Source organism: Martes martes (genome assembly GCF_963455335.1).
Source record: "Martes martes genome assembly, chromosome: 12".
In the NCBI taxonomy this organism is placed as follows: Eukaryota; Metazoa; Chordata; class Mammalia; order Carnivora; family Mustelidae; genus Martes; species Martes martes.
The window spans coordinates 629047-646973 of record NC_137900.1 but is presented as its reverse complement, the minus strand read 5'-3'; the positions used below and the strand labels follow the sequence as shown (position 1 = coordinate 646973).

The window sequence follows — 17927 nt, the reverse complement described above, 5'->3', positions numbered from 1 at the left end:
CATAATGAATAACATGGAGGACTTTGGGAGAACAAAAGGAGAAGTGAGTTGGGGGAAATTGAAGGGGGAGATGAACCATGAGACTGTGGACTTTGAGAAGCAAACTGAGGGTTTTGGAGGGGAGGGGGTGGAGGGGTGGGAGAGCCTGGTGGTGGGTATTAGGGAGGGCACGGATTGCATGGAGCACTGGGTGTTATATGGAAACAACGAGTCATGGAACACTACATCAAAAACTAATGACGCACTATATGGTGACTAACATAACATAAGAAGAACAACAAAAAAGAATTACCATGTCCACAGGCCACAGGCGTGGAACCTGTCAGAGGAGTTGGGTGGGTGACCTGCCCTGAGTCACTCAGCTACAGAGCCCCAGAACTCAAACCTGTATGGCCCTAAGCTCCAGACCCTGTCTTGATTCACAGACCCTGCCATCACGGGCCCAGCTCCCCACTGGTGCAAACGAACAGCCCCCCAGCCGACTCTTCAAGTGCCCAATGCAGTCCAGTCTACTCCATCCTATACAGCTGAGCCCACGTGTCCCTGTGGCCCCCACTGACCTGTGCGGTCACCCACTGACAGGTGGCGTCTCGGCCTTTCTGCAGGAGCGGATGCCCACTCGGGAGGTCAGACTTGTTGCCCTTCTCGTGTCCACCCAGACAATGCTGACTTCTCTGTGGAGTGCCCAGACCCCGTTTCTAGCGGGGAGCACTGGAGCTTTGAAGCTGGAAGAGGTGTGATTTTCCTTCTGTAAAACAAGCAATCTCCACTGTCATTGTCAAAGGTGCTGATGAGCACGGAGAAACAGGAGATGGCGTTTCCAGAGCCAGGATACCAAGAGTCTCTTTGACACCGTAACCATTAATGCCATCGGTGAGAGGTCCCCACGTGCACTTTGAAGCGGGGGTCCTTCCAGGGGTCCTGGGGGGAGCCGTGAACATAGCACTCACCGGCGCCCACTCCGCGCATGTGCTCCGGGGGCTTGCACGGCAGGGAGTTTGCAGAGAGGGACTCCCGGGTCTCTGCGATTGGGCCCCGTGTCGCGTATCGATCTCTGTGCTCAGCGAGGAGTCTCTCTGTCTCTCTCCCTCTGCTCCTCCCGCTGCGGGTGCACTCGCTTGCTCTCTCTCAAACAGAGAGACAAAATCTTTACAAATAAAAGGGTGAGCAGCTCCCTGGTTTTTACCGTGTAAGCCATCCCAAACCACCAAGTCCCTGAGCTTCATAAATGTTTCGAATCTGAAAACTCCCAGCGGACGTGTGAACGGTTCTTGTAAGCACAATGAACTCTTACTAAACGCTAGTTGATCTGCCTTTAATTTTTACTGTTTCTGGATTTTTGACATTCGTAATTTTGTGAAGACTATTTTGAAAATGCTCATAGTCAGTTGGAGCCGAGGGTTGAAATCCTTTGACATCTACAGGGAAATTATAAAAAAGGGATCAAAATGTTTATATTCTTCATATCTGCATCTTTCATTTTCATTTCATTCATGATTTTTTTGGTAACGTCGAAAAGAGAAAGATACCAGAATTTATACTTTGTTCATACTCATGGCTACTACCACAGCTCAGTGACTTAATAAATAGCACTAATTTAATTCCATTAAACACACAGAGGTTTAATAACTGTAATTGTGATTTTAACGATACTGCTCTTCATAGGTGTTTTCTACCGTTGTTGAAAATGTCTTTAATTAGTTGAGTTTTGTATTTTTTCCATTCAAGTCAGTTCCTGAATGATGGCCTAAACTTCACCGTAATTATTAGTAATTCCACAAAAATGTCTTCACCTTCCTTCATAGTAGAAGTGACCGAGGAAGATATCAGAGTAGGTACGGTGTTTATCCCAGATGTTAGATAGAGAGACACTGTGCATATCTTCGGATCGTTAAAGAAAAAAACAACATAGGCCCCAATTGGGGTCACTTAAACCAAGTTTGTAAACTCATGCTTAATACATAATCCAACTCCAATTTCAACCTCCCCCAGAAACTTTGTCTTAACTTGTCGGTCAGGAACTTTCCAGTGAGCCCGCCATGTTGCCCCTCTCCAAGCCCCAAAGAAACATGATGTCATCTCATGATAAGACCCACTGCTTTTTCTCTAGAAAGCAGCCTCACCCAGAACTTTTTTTTAGTTTTGCTAGTAACTTTCTTGCCCCTGCCCTCCGTCTATAAAAACCCTTCCTTGTCTACAGTTCCTTAGGGCCTCTTGACTTGTGGATGGGGTTCTGAGGATTCACGAATCATTTACTACAGCCCATTAGACCTTCAGATTTTCTCGGTTGAATTTTGCTATTTAACGGGGTGCTTGTAATGACTAATCATAGAGGTTAAGCTGTACATACAGCTTGGTTGCTAAAAACACAGGAACAACCTGCAGAACAGAATTCCATTCACGTGGAAGGCGTGTCCTGAATACGGTGAAGCAGTTGGCCTGATTTTTAATTTATTTTTATTTATAACTATCTATCTGTCTCTTTAACTTGTTTGTTTTAGAGAGGGAGGAAGCATGAGCAAGTGCGTGGTAGGGAGAGGCAGAGGGAGAGGGGGAGAGAAACTTTGGTAGACACCACGTTGGGGACAGAGCCCAACACAGGGCTCTCAATCTCACGACCCCGAGATCACGACCTGAGCAGAAATCAAGAGTCAGGCACTTAACCCACGGAGCCAGCCAGGCGCCCCTGGCCTGATTTTTAAGGTCTCTGTCCAGTCCTTCTCCTTCACAGCTACCCTCGCTGCCCACTGCCTCCTTGTACATGGTCCTTTGCTCTGAAGGTCGGCACACGTTGTGCTACAACTTTGAAATTCACTTCTCAGAGAATACCTCTTCCGAGGAAGGACGGGAAACACGTTTCATGGAACACAGATTGTGGATTTAACTGTAGTGTGTTGTGCAGCTATTTGAGGCCTCTGATACTCAATCGAGGCGAAATTCTGTGATCCGCTCCTGGGGCTGAGGGCTCCGTCCTCTCTGAGTCCTCGTGGAGCACAGAGCCAGTCCACCACGGGGCCCAATCCCAGACACACAGGAGGCACCGAGTCTGGTCCAGCAGGACTGTCAGGCCAGCGGCCATCCACAGAGGACACATTGGGACAGACATCACCGAGGGTGACCCAGGAGCCGAGGACAGAGTCTGGGACGGTACTGAGGACATAATGGAAAAAACAATGCTTGTCACAGACCCACACTTCTCTGAAAGGGTTAACAAGAGTCCTTGCGGGGGAATCTTTGAAGCCGCTGAGCTTCTGTGACAAGGAGTCGGGAGCTGAAGTGTGGTGTGGAGTGGCCCCAGTGAGCAGGAGAAGGAAAGTTCTGTTGACCGACACAGCTTGCAGGAATGCATCAAAAACCCTGAAGAGCTTCTGAGGGGAAGCACAGAGCCCAGCACAGCGGCAGCGCGAGGAGCGAGGGAAGGAGGTGAGCGCGAGGCCACGAGGCCCGGGGCCAGGCCATCCCGAGCTCCCGGGTATGAGCAGGAGCTTGGGACTTACTACAACCAGACGGGACAGGACTGGACAATTTGGGGGAGGGGTGGCCCCATCAGGCGTACATGTGGAGGGTCACTGGCAGCTCTGACAGCAGGCCAGGGGTAAGGGCGTGGACCCAGGGTGACGCATTAGGAGGTTTTTGTGGCGGCCGAGAAGGAGACTGCGGGCAGAGGGTCTGGGTGGACGCCGCCCCCCACTTCCGTTTTTGACATTGATCTTGATATTCCAGCTTCGGATGTGGGACCCTGGACAATTCCTGCCTTCTCACGCGCAGACTGCAGTTCACTCCAGGACCTCACCGGCTGCACTTCCTGACGGTGGACAGACTAGACTCACGTCTCAGGACGGACAGACCAGACTCACACCACAGGGGGACAGACCAGACTCACGTGTCAGGATGGACAGACCAGACTCACGTCTCAGGACGGACAGACCAGACTCACACCACAGGGGGACAGACCAGACTCACGTCTCAGGACGGACAGACCAGACTCACGTCTCAGGACGGACAGACCAGACTCACACCTCAGGGGACAGACCAGACTCATGTCTCAGGATGGACAGACCAGACTCATGTCTCAGGGCGGGCGGTCTGACAGCAGTTTTGTCTGACACAGTGTCAAGGTCTGTGCTTTCACTGCAGCTTTTGGCTGTGACACATTTGTTTTGTGTCTGCTTTTTACCCCGGACTATATGCTTCATGAAAGCAGAAAATTATGTTTTAAATCACGACCGCATCCCTGGTTTTAACCGCGCCTGACACATGGCGGTTCCTGCAGAGGTGGTGTGTTCCTGTCTGGTCTTGCCCACAGAGAAGGGGAACACCACAGAGAGAAAGAGTGGACACGCCTTCCATCAGCGGGAACTTCTTCTGTGTTCTTTCCTACTCTAGACTCTGAGTGCCCTAATTTCTCCTCTTTGTCTCCTCCGTCATGATCCTTTCCTTACAGCCATGAAGAATGAGAAGACTTTTCTAGGAAACATTTAAATGTCTCACCATCAATTGTAATTCATGAGTGTGATACGGAAATCATAATTTAGTATTAGAGTTAGTAAATGTTTTTCCTATGTTTTCTTTATTTTGAAAATGTGTCAGCATTTATTACTTATGAAAAACAGGTGCTAGATAAAATTCATTTTCTGAAGCCTGGAGAATATGAATTATAAGGGCCAGAAGCCACATTTTTATGGTTCTATTTCTCAAGCATCCAGCCTAATGGTGTGGTGATGGGATAACGGTGACCATGGGGACAGATCTCTGCTGACACGGGGACTCAGCTCCTTACCAGCCTGTTTGACTTATTCCATAGAGAGTGAGAATTTTTCCAAAGAAATTTTAGTGTTTGAGATGCCTGGGTGGCTCAGTGGTTAAGTGTCTGCCTTCGGCTTAGGTCATGGTCTCAGGGTCCTGGGATCGAGCCCCGCATCGGGCTCTCTGCTCAGCAAGGAGCCTGCTTCTTCCTCTCTCTCTCTCTCTGCCTCTCAGCCTACTTGTGATCTCTGTCTGTCAAATAAATAAAATCTTTTTAGAAAAAGAAATTTTAGTGTTTTTAAATCACTGTTTATTAAAACAGTCAATTGCTTTCCTACGTACTAACAATGAGTAAGTGGAATGTGAAAATAAAAAGTTAATGCTATCTTTTTTAGCATGAAAACAAGTGAAATAGATAGGTATAAATCTAACAAAATACGTGTAAGATCTCTGGGAGGTAAACTTCCAACCTCTCATGAATGAAAGTGAAAAGAATTAACTAGGACACCTGGTGGCTCAGTTGGTGAAGGGTCTGCCTTTGGTTCAGATCATGATCATGGGATCCAGAGATCAAGTCCTTGTTCAGTGGGGAGCCTGTTCTTCCTTGGCCTGCTGCTCCCCCTGCTTGTGCTCTCTCTCTCTGACAAATCATAAATGAAATTTTTTTTTAAAAAGAAAAATTAAATAAATGGGGACATAGGCCATGTTCTTGGATAAGAAAACTCAATCTTGTCAAGATGTCAGTTCTTCTCAACTTGATCTATCGACTCAACACAACCACAATACAAATCCCGAGTTATTTTGTGGATACTGAAAAGCTGGTTCTGAGGTTTATATGAATAGGGAAATACCCAGAATAGTCAACACAAGATTGGAGGAGAAGAACAAAGTTGGAAGACTGACACTACCTAACTTCAAGTTTACTACAAAGCCACAGTAATCAAGAGAGTCTAGTATTGGTAAAAGAAGGTGCAAATAGATGAAGGGACAGAACGGAGAGTCCAGAAATAGACAAACATACATCTTGCGGACCGATCTTTGGCAGAGGAGCAGAGGCAATATGATGGAACGAAGACAATCTTTTCAGCAAATGATGCTGGAACGACCGGATGTCCAACATGTAAAATGAAACAAAACAAAACACACCTCAAGATGGATCACAGACCAAAATATAAAACTATAAAACTCTTAAAAGAAACATAGGAAAAAATCCCAATGTCCTTGGGTATGGCAATGACTTTTACATACGACACCAAAGGCACAACCCACAAAAGAAACAATCAGTAAGCCAGAAATCATAAAAATTAAGAGCTTTTGCTCTTTAAAAAAAAAGGTCAAGGGAATGAGAAGACAAGACACAGATTGTCAACAAGGTCTGCAAGGGACACATCTCACTGGACTGTCACCCAGAAGACACCGAGAACCAAGGTAGCGAGCTGATTCAAAATGGGCAGAAGATCTGGACACGGCCCCAAAGAAGTTCACGGGTGGCCGGTAAGCTATGAGGACACCCTCACAATCACATGTCAGTAGAAAACTGTGTATTAAAACAACCGTGGGGCACCACTACACACTAGGAGAACGGCCCAAATCCAGAACTCTGACAACACCGCCTGCTGATGAGGCCGTGGCGCCACTCTGCGGGGCAGCACGGCCGTGGAGAACACGAGGGCCTGACTCGGTCTCTCCTGCTTCCCACAGCGAAGGACGCCGGGTGGGAGCCGGCCAGGCTGAGGGAGGGCTCCCCGGCACCCCCGAGGCGTGGAGACCTGCCTCTGTGTGGGAAAAGCAGCAACGCACAAGGCCAGGGGCTCGATTCCGAAGACCGGTCCTGCTCCTGGGAAGGCTTATGAGTCTGACCCACCTCACAGAGGCAGCAGCAGCTGGGAAGTCCTCCGGATCCGGAGGTTCCCCGTGGTGGGGGCACCACAGAAAGTGGCACCGTGTGTATTTGCGGACACGTCCAGAAGTTTCTGGTGATAAAGTAAAAGTGTATGAAACTGAGAATAATATGGTGACCGATCAAGGGAAATGCTCTTAAGGGTGAACACTGGAGACTGAGTGCATTTTTTCCCTCCTGCCTTTTGGGGAAAGATCTTTACCCTGTGGAGTAATAAAAAGTTATCACCTAATTGCCACCCGTCATGTTTTGTCCTCAAACATCTGACTTATTGAAGTCAGTGTGAGACCTGTTTTAAATATAAATTGTTTTCAAAACCAAGCTTGTAACATATCCTGGAGATCATAGAGAGAGGCTGCTGGATTAAAATCACCTCATTTTCAGCAAAATGGGAATCTGTGTTTGTTATTTCCTCTGTTATGTTTAGTTTTTGATTTCCATTTCTGTTTGGTATCTACGAATGGTGAAACATTCATAAGATTTACAAGAGGTGAATCTTGTTAAAAATAAAATACAGGGAGTCATAAAGTGTGGAAATATTCACAGTATTTTTCTAATAGATTGAACCCCCTTAACTGTTTCTTCTAAGGTGAAAGTACAAAATTATGTGGTAGAAATGGTACCTGCAAATTACCGGAGGTTACCTACGACAGATGTGCGTGCCGTGACCAACGAGAATGTTGCTTTAATGTGCATTAGTTCATTGAAATTTTACACAGTTTACTGAACTATGAGTTGTTAGTGAAGGAAACACATTCACACGTCATGGGGATAAACTATTATGGACGTTTTTCTGTGTTTGCAGACTTTGTGGCCAAAGACTGAATAATGATCCCTCCACTAAATCTGATTAAGAGACAACTAGAAAAGTGTGTACTGCTCTTTGTAAAGCATTTCCTGGACGAAAATCTTCCTAATTGGTCCCACTTTGTTTTGATCAGTAACCTGTTCTGTGTAAGTTGCACTAAAAAAAAAAATACTATCCAGTATTATAAGACATCCAGGACCATATTCCATCATTTTGTGATTCAGGGACGTAAGGGAGTGAGGCAGAAAAATAGTTACAGATTTGTAACTTCTGGAGGAAAGATGGGTATTTCTTGTTGAAATACACAGGCCAAAGAGTGTTCGTGTTAGCTCTGCTTCTCCCGATGAAGACAGACTCTGTCATCCCGATGGATCATCTGAGAGACTTAACCAGGGACACATGCTTGGCAGCTGTCATTAAACTAGATTTTAACAAGGCAAGAAAAGTGAGTTGCTTACAAGCAACAAGAAATATGCATATACTCTCATTAAAATGCTCCCTTTGGGAAGTGTTAGTTCTATAATGGAAGGATTTTGATGATCAACACTTTATCACTGTACTTTGATTATTAATGGACGCTTTCTTCCATTCACATATGAGGATATCCCTTCTAGTAATTAGGTCCTGTGCATGTCTTGCAGACTAAATGATATATTTTGTAAGTTTTCTAACTATTTGAAACAATGTGTCCTTTTTTAGCTCCATAATGAATAACAAAATGGAGCCTGATTGCCTGAGTCTTGCAAACTGTGCATTTTGAAAGAATTGTTTAGAAAGTGAATCCTTCCAAGTCCTACATCAGTTTAAGCTAGTCCGAGCATTAGCACTTTGTCACATCTGGAAATATGTACAATACCATTCGAGGGCATTACCACATTTTAAGGAAAAAAATTTAAAAAGTCTTATTTTTACTGGAGGATAAAATAGAAATATTTCTAGATACCCGACTCATTTGTAAAAACCTTCACATCACGGTGAGCCTGCTTGGTTTAAAAATAAGACAAAACTCACAGACCTGACACAGCTCTTTTGCACAAAATAACATCCCCGCCCCCCGGGAGGTGAGAGTCTAGATTTTTGCTTATTTGATCCCTCCGGCTCACTCGCCTGAGCCTTCGCCGTGTTTCCAAGGAAGGCCGTCAGCGTCCTGAATTCAGATCTCTTCTCCAGTGAAGTGAGCAACGGGACACGGACACCCTTTGGCTAGACGTTAGTAAAACAGGACAGAGAAGATGTTTTCTCTCATTGGAGGTTGGCGGCATTTTGCTTGGGCTTTTGTTTCTCTAAACCGTAGTCCCAGCTCCAGCTAGTGAAAGCCTCGGGAGGACAGTCTGGGTCTGCAGGAGGAAGCTGGATTCCTTCCTTCGGGGGGCAGGGACCCAACGCAGGGACAAGCCTTCCCAAGCGCCTCCGAGCCGGGAGCCCCGCATGGGGAGATGCTGGCAACGTCCCAGAGTCCCGGGGTCTCAGGCGGGCACAGTCACCGAGTGCCCCCCGTGCTGCGGTTGGCCGAGCGGTTTCAGCTCCACGTGAAGCTTCTGTCGCTGCGTGGCTGCCCGGCTCCTAAAGAGTGCCCGGGGGTGGGGGTCTCTGGGGGGGCTCTGGGAGGCTCTGTGCAGCATTTCCCAGGGTTCATCTCTGGGGGTGGGGTCCCCAGATGTGACATCTGTCCGTGTGGGTCTGTGGTAGGATTTCTGTGGGTCTCTGGGTGTGAGTCTCTGGCAGAGATCTCTGTGTAGGGTCTTGCTGAGGGGTCTCTGTGGAGTCTCTGTGGGTCTCCATCAGAGGTCTCTGTGTGGGGTCTCTGTGTGGGTCTCCGTCAGAGCGATGTGTGGGGGGCCCCGGAGGACGATGTTGGGCCGGTAGAGGGACACGCAGGGGGGGCCCTCCTAGTCCGCACCCTCCTTCTGGACACGTCCCTTCCAGCCGGGGGTGGGACAAGCCCCATCTTGTCCTCCTGCCCTCCGGGCTCTGGGGTAACCAAGACCAGGAGCCAGGCCCGTCCCTTGGCCCCTGAGTCCCCACCAGTCCCCTGGGAGCTGCCCTTGGGCCACACGTGTATGTAAAGGTCACAGACCACAAGTCTGTCCTGGGGCCCCCCGTCCTACAAGCTTATGAAATTGTGCAGAAGTTAACTTCTCTGCCTGAAGACCTTGCTGCCTCTGGGCACCTGGCGGTCCGTGTGGGAGCTCAGGTGGCTTCTGGACACCCCCAACCCCCCCACCCCTGGACTTGGCAGCTGGAGTGGGGCGGAGACCCTGCGGGGACAGCCCCAGGGCCTCTAACTTCTCCCCTTGGGGCCCTTGGGTGGCAGTGGGACACCAAGGGTCTTCAGTCGTCACACCAGGCACAGGCACACCCTGTCACTTGGCCTCCTTCCTGGCCTCCCACCCTAAGGGCAGTGTCCCCCCGCCCACAGCCACACCCCCTCCACCCTCCAGAAGGGGAAGGAGTGCCCTGGGGCTGGGCAGGCTTGTTCCTGGGGGTCTCTGTGGCACCCCCCCATACACCCTCAGCGCCGGGAGCGAGTTCGTCCCTTGGCGCTCCGAGCGTGAGAAGAGAGGCTGACGGAGCTAAGACAGGATTCCCTGGGCTCTTGGGGTGGCCGGCCTCTACCCCCGCAGGAGACGGGGGTGGGGGCAGGATTTCTCACCTCTGCCCTCAGGGCCAGCCTAGCGTCTCCCAACTGCGGGCCCCACTCTGACCTAGGGCTCCGTCTTCCTGGAGCCTGAGCGGGATTTCTGCCTCGGCCGACCCCCCCCTACAGCCACACAAGCTCCAGGTGGAGGGAGAGCAGGAGGGGACGGGCAGAGCGAGGTCCCGGTCTGGGTCGTGGTCACCTTGTCGTGGAAACCAAAGGAGATGAGGAAGGAGGTGGGGGTGGACCCCGCGGTCACCCGTCCTCCAAGGATCCATTTGTTCTGGAAGCCAAAGCAGGCCCTCGGGCAGAGCGGACCCTGATCCTTCCCACCCCCCGCAGCAGGGCACGCACAGAGGCCAGCACCACTCATGAGGGAAAAAAAACATGTATTTTGGGGAAGCAAAGTGATTGTGGCATGGAGAAGCCATTAGCCCATAGAGGATGTGCTAAGGTGAGAAAAAAAAGTTTTTCTCTGCACCGTTTGCATTTTTTCTTGGAGGAAAGTTGTCCTCCCAGGAAAGGCGTGAGAAGCGCACCGTGGCTGGCCGGCTGCGGCGTATCTTTGAAGGGGGCAGTGCCTGGGGCAGTGGGGCCGCAGGGCACGGCCCGGAGGGCCCGGCACCGGGGACCCGTACTGGCAGGGTCTGCCCGGGCACCCTGGCACCCTGCTGGGGAAGGGCCACCCGATCCACTCGGTCCTGTTGGCATAGCTGCGGCCCCTGGGGGTGCCCTGTGGGCGGGCCGTCTCCCTCGTCACCCTCCTCTGCTCTTGGTAGAAGAGGACCCTGTGGTAGCAGACACGGGGGTCCGCCGAAGCCTGGAGATCCTCTTGGCACCAGCCGAGGTCCGGGGCCCTGAGTCCCTGGTGAGGCACCATTTTCGCCTCTAGGATCCGCCCCACAGCGGTCACGACCACCTGAGCCTCGGCAGAAGCGCCGTCCGTGGCCGACCTGCCCGTGGCTCGTCCCCGGCCCTGGGATGACGGAGGCCTGCCCTTCCGAAGGGAACCTTCCAGGCCTTTGCCTCCGCTGGGAAGGAGCCACCGGAGCAGGTGCTTCATCCTTCTCTTGAGGTGGTTCTCCGGGGGCGCCTCCTCCTCCTTCAGCGGGACCTCACGGGCCTTGCGGCCCGAGGCCTCTGCTGACTCCCGGCTCCGGACGCGGCGTCTCACCTCACGGATCTGCAGCAGCTTCAGCTCCGCCGACCCCGTGGCAGGCTCTCTCGAGGGGGACCTCCCGGCGCGCTCGCTCTCCTCGGGGGGGACACGTGGCCTGCTCGGGCCATTACATGGGTGTCGCAGTCCCGGGGGTCCCGGCTGCCTGTGGGGGCTCCGGCCGCGGGATCTTCGGCCACGCGGCACCTGGGAAGTAGACGTGTCTTCACTGGACCCGCTCTGGGAGCCAGACAGACATCCCCGAGAAGCCAAGACGTCGGCAGCGAGGAACACGTTGGACTGACAGTCTTGGAGGAGACTCTCAGTCGCACAGTCTTGGAGGAGCACGGCGGGGCTGGCGGCCCGAGGCCGGTTCTCTGACTCCATCAACTTCCGGGGCTCCGATCCCTTGCGCCGTGCCTCAAGGCATAGCTCTTCGGGGTCTCGGGCGACCAACTTTGTAGGCTGCAGGGGGCTGTCGCTTTTCCCTGAAGACCCTGATCGTCTCAGCTTGTCACAGAAGCCTTGGTTGTTGGCCAGCACACGGGGTCCTAAGGGGACTCCCCAGGCAGGGGCCTCCTCAACCTCCCCCGCCTCCCCGGGCTCTTCGGCACTCAAATCCTGGGGCTCTAAGCTGAGCTCTAGCACGGTCACGTCCCGTGAGGCCCGACCCCCATTCACCCCCCTTGGCTCCTTCGTGGCCGTTGCCGGACTTGGACTTGACTCCAAGGTGCTGTTCATGAGAGTCCTCGAGGCAGTCTCACCGTGCCAGATTCTGCCCACAAAGCTGTATGTGAAGGTCTGAGAAGGTGGCCTGGTCCCCTGTCCAGCCGGAGGACCACCCCCAGGTGAGGTCCCTTCCAGAGCCTGCTGGATTTCCTCACACGTAGGCTGGGGAGCACCGAGGGGACCCCCCCAGGTGGGGTAAGACTCTTTCATCACCTCTCCTGGGTAGGGCCGAGGAGGATTTCCCACGAACTTGGTGCCCGTGCCGGCCTTGGATATGCAGGTGGCTGAGTGGGATGGGAAGGACTGGGAGAGGAGGAAGCCCTTCTTCAACTTGAAGAGGTTTATGGTCTTGAGAGCCTTGAGGGGGAGTCCCCACCGGTGCGTCACCCGGAGCCTTATGATGTGTGCTTCCAGCATCCGCTGAGCGTGCGGACTGAGGATGGCAAAATCGTGGGAGGTGGTCATGCAGGGTTCCCAGCACTTGGAAAGTGCTGGCTTTCCGGGTTTCCCGTGAGGGCTTGGCTTTCTGGGAAGGTCCGAGGCGTGGTGGGCAGCGAGCCTGGAAGGGATCTGCCCCTCTCTGGACTGCCCCACCTTCCTGAAATGGGCTCTCAGGTGCTTTTGCAGGTGCTTCTCATCTGCACTGCTTGTGGAGGGCTTCAGGTCTGTGTCTGACTCCTCATGATTTCTTCCCGGAGCCTTCCCTGGAGAGCCTGTTGTGCCCCTGTGTCGGTCTTTCCGGATCCTCCCTGCACGGGACCTTGAGTCCTTGCCCAGGCTTTTTCCTGGCACGGTCCTTCCTGGGCGCCTGGACCCAGTCTTCTGTGTGGCCTGGCAGCTTCCATCCGGAGACTCAGACTCGGACGCGGGGCTGTGCCAGCTGCGTGCCTGGGGCACCTTCTGGAAGTCTTGGTGAGGCTGTATCTTCAGGGATAGCTGGATCCTGCAGGGCGGGCCCCTTCCTTGCTTCATGAGCCTCTCCCAAAGGTGCCACTCCAGTTGCTCCCGGAGCTCAGAGTCGATCAAGTCCCCAGGAAGGGCAGAGACTGACCCATGGCCCTCGGGGGCCTGGCCACCCTGCTGAAGGTCGGGAGGACCTGGGCTAAAGACTTTCTGAGATCGTTTCACCACAGGGGGTACCTGGCCGCTTTCTAGTTGCTTCTTCAGAAAGCGACATTCCAGGTTTTGAACGGCAGTTGACACGTAAGACGGTGTCTTCTGGGCTACAGGGCACGACACCTCGCAGCTCCCCATCTCGGGTGGCAGAGAAGGGGGTCCCACTGGGGCAGAGGGTGCAAGGCATGCCTGGGTCTGGGGCTGAGTTAGAGGTGGGAGCTGGGGCTGATCCAGAGGGAGGGGGTGGGGCTGAGTCAGAGGGAGGGGCAGGGACTGGGACAAGTTCAGGGTCAAGGGTTGGGACGGGGACGAAGGGTTCTGTAAGTCCAGGGTCAGGGAGGGGCGTGGAGCCCCGCTGGCCTGAATCTGGAGCGGCAAGGCATGAGAGAGCTCATTGAATAGGATGGACGGGAACTCCGGTGGGGGATCAGTCACCCTGACAGTGGCCACCAGGGACTCGCTGTGCAGAAAGGGGAGACCCCAGAAGAGCTGGCTGCATTTCTGCTCTAAATTGTCCCCTGGAATCTTGGGATGTGGGGGCTTCTCAGGACCGAGCAGCTGTTTCGCTTTGCCCCTCATGCTCCAGAAGGATGGGCAGCGCGTGGCGTCCTGCCCGTCCCCTGGGGACTTGAACATTCTCCCAAAAGAGGTCAGCTGGTATTTTGACCTTTCCTTCTTTTCCTTCTCCTTCCAAAACTTCAATTCTGTTCTCTTGGCAATTAGTATCTCCAGAAGCTTCTAGACGTCCGGGTTGGTGGAAGGGGGCATCCTAGTCTCTCCCTGTCTGCGTGTGGCGTCTCCCCAGAACAAGGCCTCTGGTGGGCCGTGGGACAGAGGCGCTTGATGGGCCTCCAGGCGTGTGGAGGTGGACAGGTTCCAGGCATTGGCCGCCGCCCGCCACCAGGACAGGGCCGAAACGGGGCAGCGTGAGCGGCCCAGGCCCGAGACGGCTGGGGCAGGAGAAGCTGAGCCGTCCATGGCCCAAGGCGTGTGCGGAGCCGAGCTCTGTGGGATGGGGCTCGGTGGGGGTGCCCTTGAGTCACACTGAGGGAGAGTCAAAGGAGAGTCCGGCCGCTCTGGGGCCAAGGAGGCTGTCAGAGGCCGCAGGGAGGCCTCCGAAGGAGGGAGACATGGCGGGGAAGGGGGAAGAGCAAGGGGCTGGTGTGAAAAGCCATCCGGGGGGAGGAAAGGCTCCGCCAGCCGGGAAGTACTCAGGGAGGAGCGTGAACAAACGGAAATGGAGGAGGTCATGGGTCCTGCTGCCAGGGTGGAGGCCAGAGGCCGAGGGGGCCCCGTCTGCGGAGCGTGGGCAGGTGATGGGGCCCCGGCGGGAGCAGCGTCTTCCACCGGCTCCCCGCATGGCTGACGGGCTCCCGCTGGCGCCCCTCGGTGCACCGGCCCGGGGGCTGCTTGACGTAGGAACTGGTGGCGGCCGCCCCGGTCAGAGAGCCTCGCCAGGTGGCTGCGGGGGACAGGGGGCGTGAGTGGCCGCTGTGGCAGTTGGGGCCGGGAGCGGGCCCCACGGCCCTCCGCGCCCCACACCCATGTCACAATGCTCCCGCTGTCCCTCCGCCCGGGGCTTTGGTCACAGTCTGTCCCCACGGCTCCTCCCAGCCCCCCCCCCCCAACGGCCCCAGAGGCAGTTCCCTGCAGCCTGGGGTCACACCATAGACTTGGGGAGGCCCACCCAGGGGAGAAGGGGGCAGATTCTTTACCTTTGCAGAAGGGAGAACAGGTCCTGAACCTCTTCCAGATCCTGTAGGCAATCTCTGAAAACTGGAAACAGGAGACCAGGTCACAGCGGAAGGCGGGGCCCAGGGGTCTTACAGGAGGCTGGGGACAATGTCCCTTTAGGGGAGACCTTTGGGGGATTGGACTCAGGAGCCGCAAACAGCACTGTCCAAGGCCACGTTCCTGCATGGTGATTACAGGGTTCATGATGGGGTTCGCTTTGTCTTTCCCAAAGTGTTTCCTTAGTCATGACCTTGCTGGGGAAGGAAGGACCACGTGGCCTCACAGAGGAATCTGAGCGCTGTTGAACAGCTTGTCCACAGTGGGAGCGGAAGGTCCCATCCCCAGTCCAGGCCCTGGGGCCCCTGCTGGGCGACACCCATTTCCAGCCCCTCAGGGCTTTGTTCTGGCGCAGAATCTGGGAAGCCTCCAGGTTCCGCTCTCCCTCCCAGGGGGCCCCCACCCAAGGCTCTGTTTCCTGAGGGATGGGCTCAGGCCCTGGTGTCCTGGAGACGGTGGGGCTGGGCCCTCAGAGCAGGGGGCACAGTGTAACTGAGACACGCAGGGGTGAGTGGCAGAGGCTCACCTTTTAGAGTCTGGTTTTTCTTCCTTCTGTTGTTCCTTCTCTGTGGCTCCGCTTGGTACTGAGATAAGAGAACATGGAGAGACTGGGACCCCCGCCCCAGCAGGAGGTGACCCAGTGCTCAGGGGCCTGACCTCCGCTAGAGAGGCAACTCTTAACCTCTGGTCCTCAACCACTGGTCACTGTGTTTGGGACACTGTCCTGCACCCCTCCACCACACCTGGACTCTGGCCCGAGATCTTCGGGGAGAAATCCTCGTGTCCCTCTAACCCCTGCCCGGTCTGGCTTGTCCTGGGTGGATGGTGGTCTACTCTCTCCTGACAATTCTATTCTTTCCCATCTCAGGAGTCTCTCCAGTGACTCGGAAAAGTGGAAAGAATAATAGAAAAGAAGATAGAATCACACTCTGCTGGGTCTGGGCCGAGGGTTCCTTACCTTCCTGCTCTTCCTGTGTTTCTTGCCTGGTGGTGAGGACGGATCAGGCTGGAAATAGGAAAGTAAGAGGAAGAAGAGCCCCAGTCCCCATATAAAGGCAAGGGTGGCATTAACTGCCCAGGTAGTGGGACTGGGGCTCAGCCAACCATCAGTAAGGAATTCCTGAGGGAAGAGATAGCTCTCCATCTCTTCCCTCTGAAAAGCATAGTGTCCGATCGCACTGCTGCCCTCAGGCAACTGAGCCCTGGGTGTGGAGGTGCAGACACAAGGCCCACGCCCACATCACAGAGCTGTGGTCTGGTCACAAAGGGCCCTTGAGGGCAGGTAAGGGACACAGGTAGCTGGACCACATCCCCTCTCCAGCACCAGCCCTGTAGCTCCACCATCCCTCCACCCTCCCAGGCCTGACACTCCCATCCGCTCACCGTGCTAGAGACAGACCTTTGTCAATTTGCCTTTCATCCTGCGTGGACCTCAGAGAATACCTGTTTCCCATGGGATCTCCAGTTGCTCTCCATCAGTTATATAGCTTTTAAAAATTTGGAGTTGTCCTTGGAATTTTGGTTAATTCCCAGGAACTTTTGTCCCTTGTAGGCAGCTCCAATCTCCCCACATAATATGTTTTTGCCTTGCATCACCCTAGTACAAATGAAACTCAAATTTCTTTTGTGCTTCTTTAGCCATGTGCATTTTGAAAACATCTTAAGATGTTTTATTTCAATTAATCTTCACTACCTTCAGCTAGAGGGACTTAGAAAATTAATGATTATTCCAAATTTACAAAGCTAAGTAAGTACAAAACAAAGTGAAATAGTTAAACCTCCCAGTTATGTTTCTCAGTCATTTCTAGTGTTTTTCCTTCTGAGATGAGCAGAGAGTAAACTGCAGAAACACTTTCACAACATTCTGTATAGGCACACATGCACATGTTCACGTACATTACTTAATAAATCAAGCATGTTCACATCCTGGAATCAAGTTTTTGGGTTTTTTTGTTTGTTTGTTTTTCGGTTTAAAGATTTCCTAGTAATCCTTGTAAGTTTGTGTATCTGGGAATATCTTTATTTTGCCTTCATTTTTGAAAGATTTGTTAGGTATGGAATTCTGGGTTGACAATTTTTTTAAAGTTTTATTTATTTATTAGAGAGAGAGAGAGAGAGCATGAGCAGGGGGAGGAGCAGAGGGAGTGGGAAGGAGATCCCCCACTGAGCAGGGCATCTGACATGGGGCTTGATCCCAGGACCCTGAGATCATAACCTGAACTGAAATGAAGAGTCAGATGCCCAACAGAATGAGCCCCCCAGGCACCTGGACAAGTTTTTCTCTTTCAGCTTTTTGACTAGTGTCATTTCAGGGTCTTTCCCCCACTGGTTCTGATTGGAAGTCAGTGGTTAATCTAATGGGGTCCTCTGTATATGAAGGGCCGTTTTTGTCTTGCAATTTCAAAATTTCTCCTTTGTTTTTCCATGGTGTGACTGTCATGTATCTAAGAGCAGATCTGCTTGTTTTTATTTTACTGCAAGTAAATATTGACTCTATAATTAAGGGTTTCCATCAAATTTGGTAAGATTTCAGCCATTATTTCTACAAATATTCTGTCTTCCTCCCCATTTCTCCTTTCTGAGAACACTCCTTTAAGTAGATAAGAACTTCCAAATGAGTCCACATTTCTCCCAGGCTTGCAGCGAACTGCTACCCGAGAGCCCACATTTCTCAACATTCATGTTGGTGTCTGAAAAGTAGCTTCAGTTCTGAGAATGTCTTGAGTATGGAGTGTTTTGCTGACATCATGGAAAGCTGCCTGTGTGATGATGTCATGCCTGTGCCCATGGGCTCTGACTGTGGTGGGGCTGTGAGTTAGAGCCATCACTTTGGAAAATGCTTCACCATGACCTGGGCCAGGCTGAAGAGAGCAGGCCTTTTGAAAGAGTGATGCTGCTGCTAGAGCTAGAGAAAACCCACCATTTTGTAGTAATAAGATGGGGACCAACCCAGTCCCGTCGAGTGGAAGGTATGTGCTCTGCAGTATCATGCTTAAGTTACAATGAACATCGTAAGTGTAAATTACATAGACATGCTACCGAG

General features: G+C 52.6%; 1 pseudogene across 1 annotated transcript in view; it reads right to left on the bottom strand.

The window, feature by feature from the left end:
• Nucleotides 1-8920: 8920 nt before the first annotated feature.
• LOC308352960 (spermatogenesis-associated protein 31E1-like) overlaps nucleotides 8921-17927 on the bottom strand; it is a 28016-nt pseudogene continuing 19009 nt past the window's right edge. Inside the window, exons 2-7 of the transcript in view lie at nucleotides 15843-15890; nucleotides 15411-15468; nucleotides 14809-14869; nucleotides 13529-14555; nucleotides 10632-13231; nucleotides 8921-9017 (exon numbers count right to left, since the gene is read on the bottom strand). The product of the transcript in view is annotated as a spermatogenesis-associated protein 31E1-like (transcript). The remainder of the gene's footprint in view (nucleotides 9018-10631; nucleotides 13232-13528; nucleotides 14556-14808; nucleotides 14870-15410; nucleotides 15469-15842; nucleotides 15891-17927) is intronic.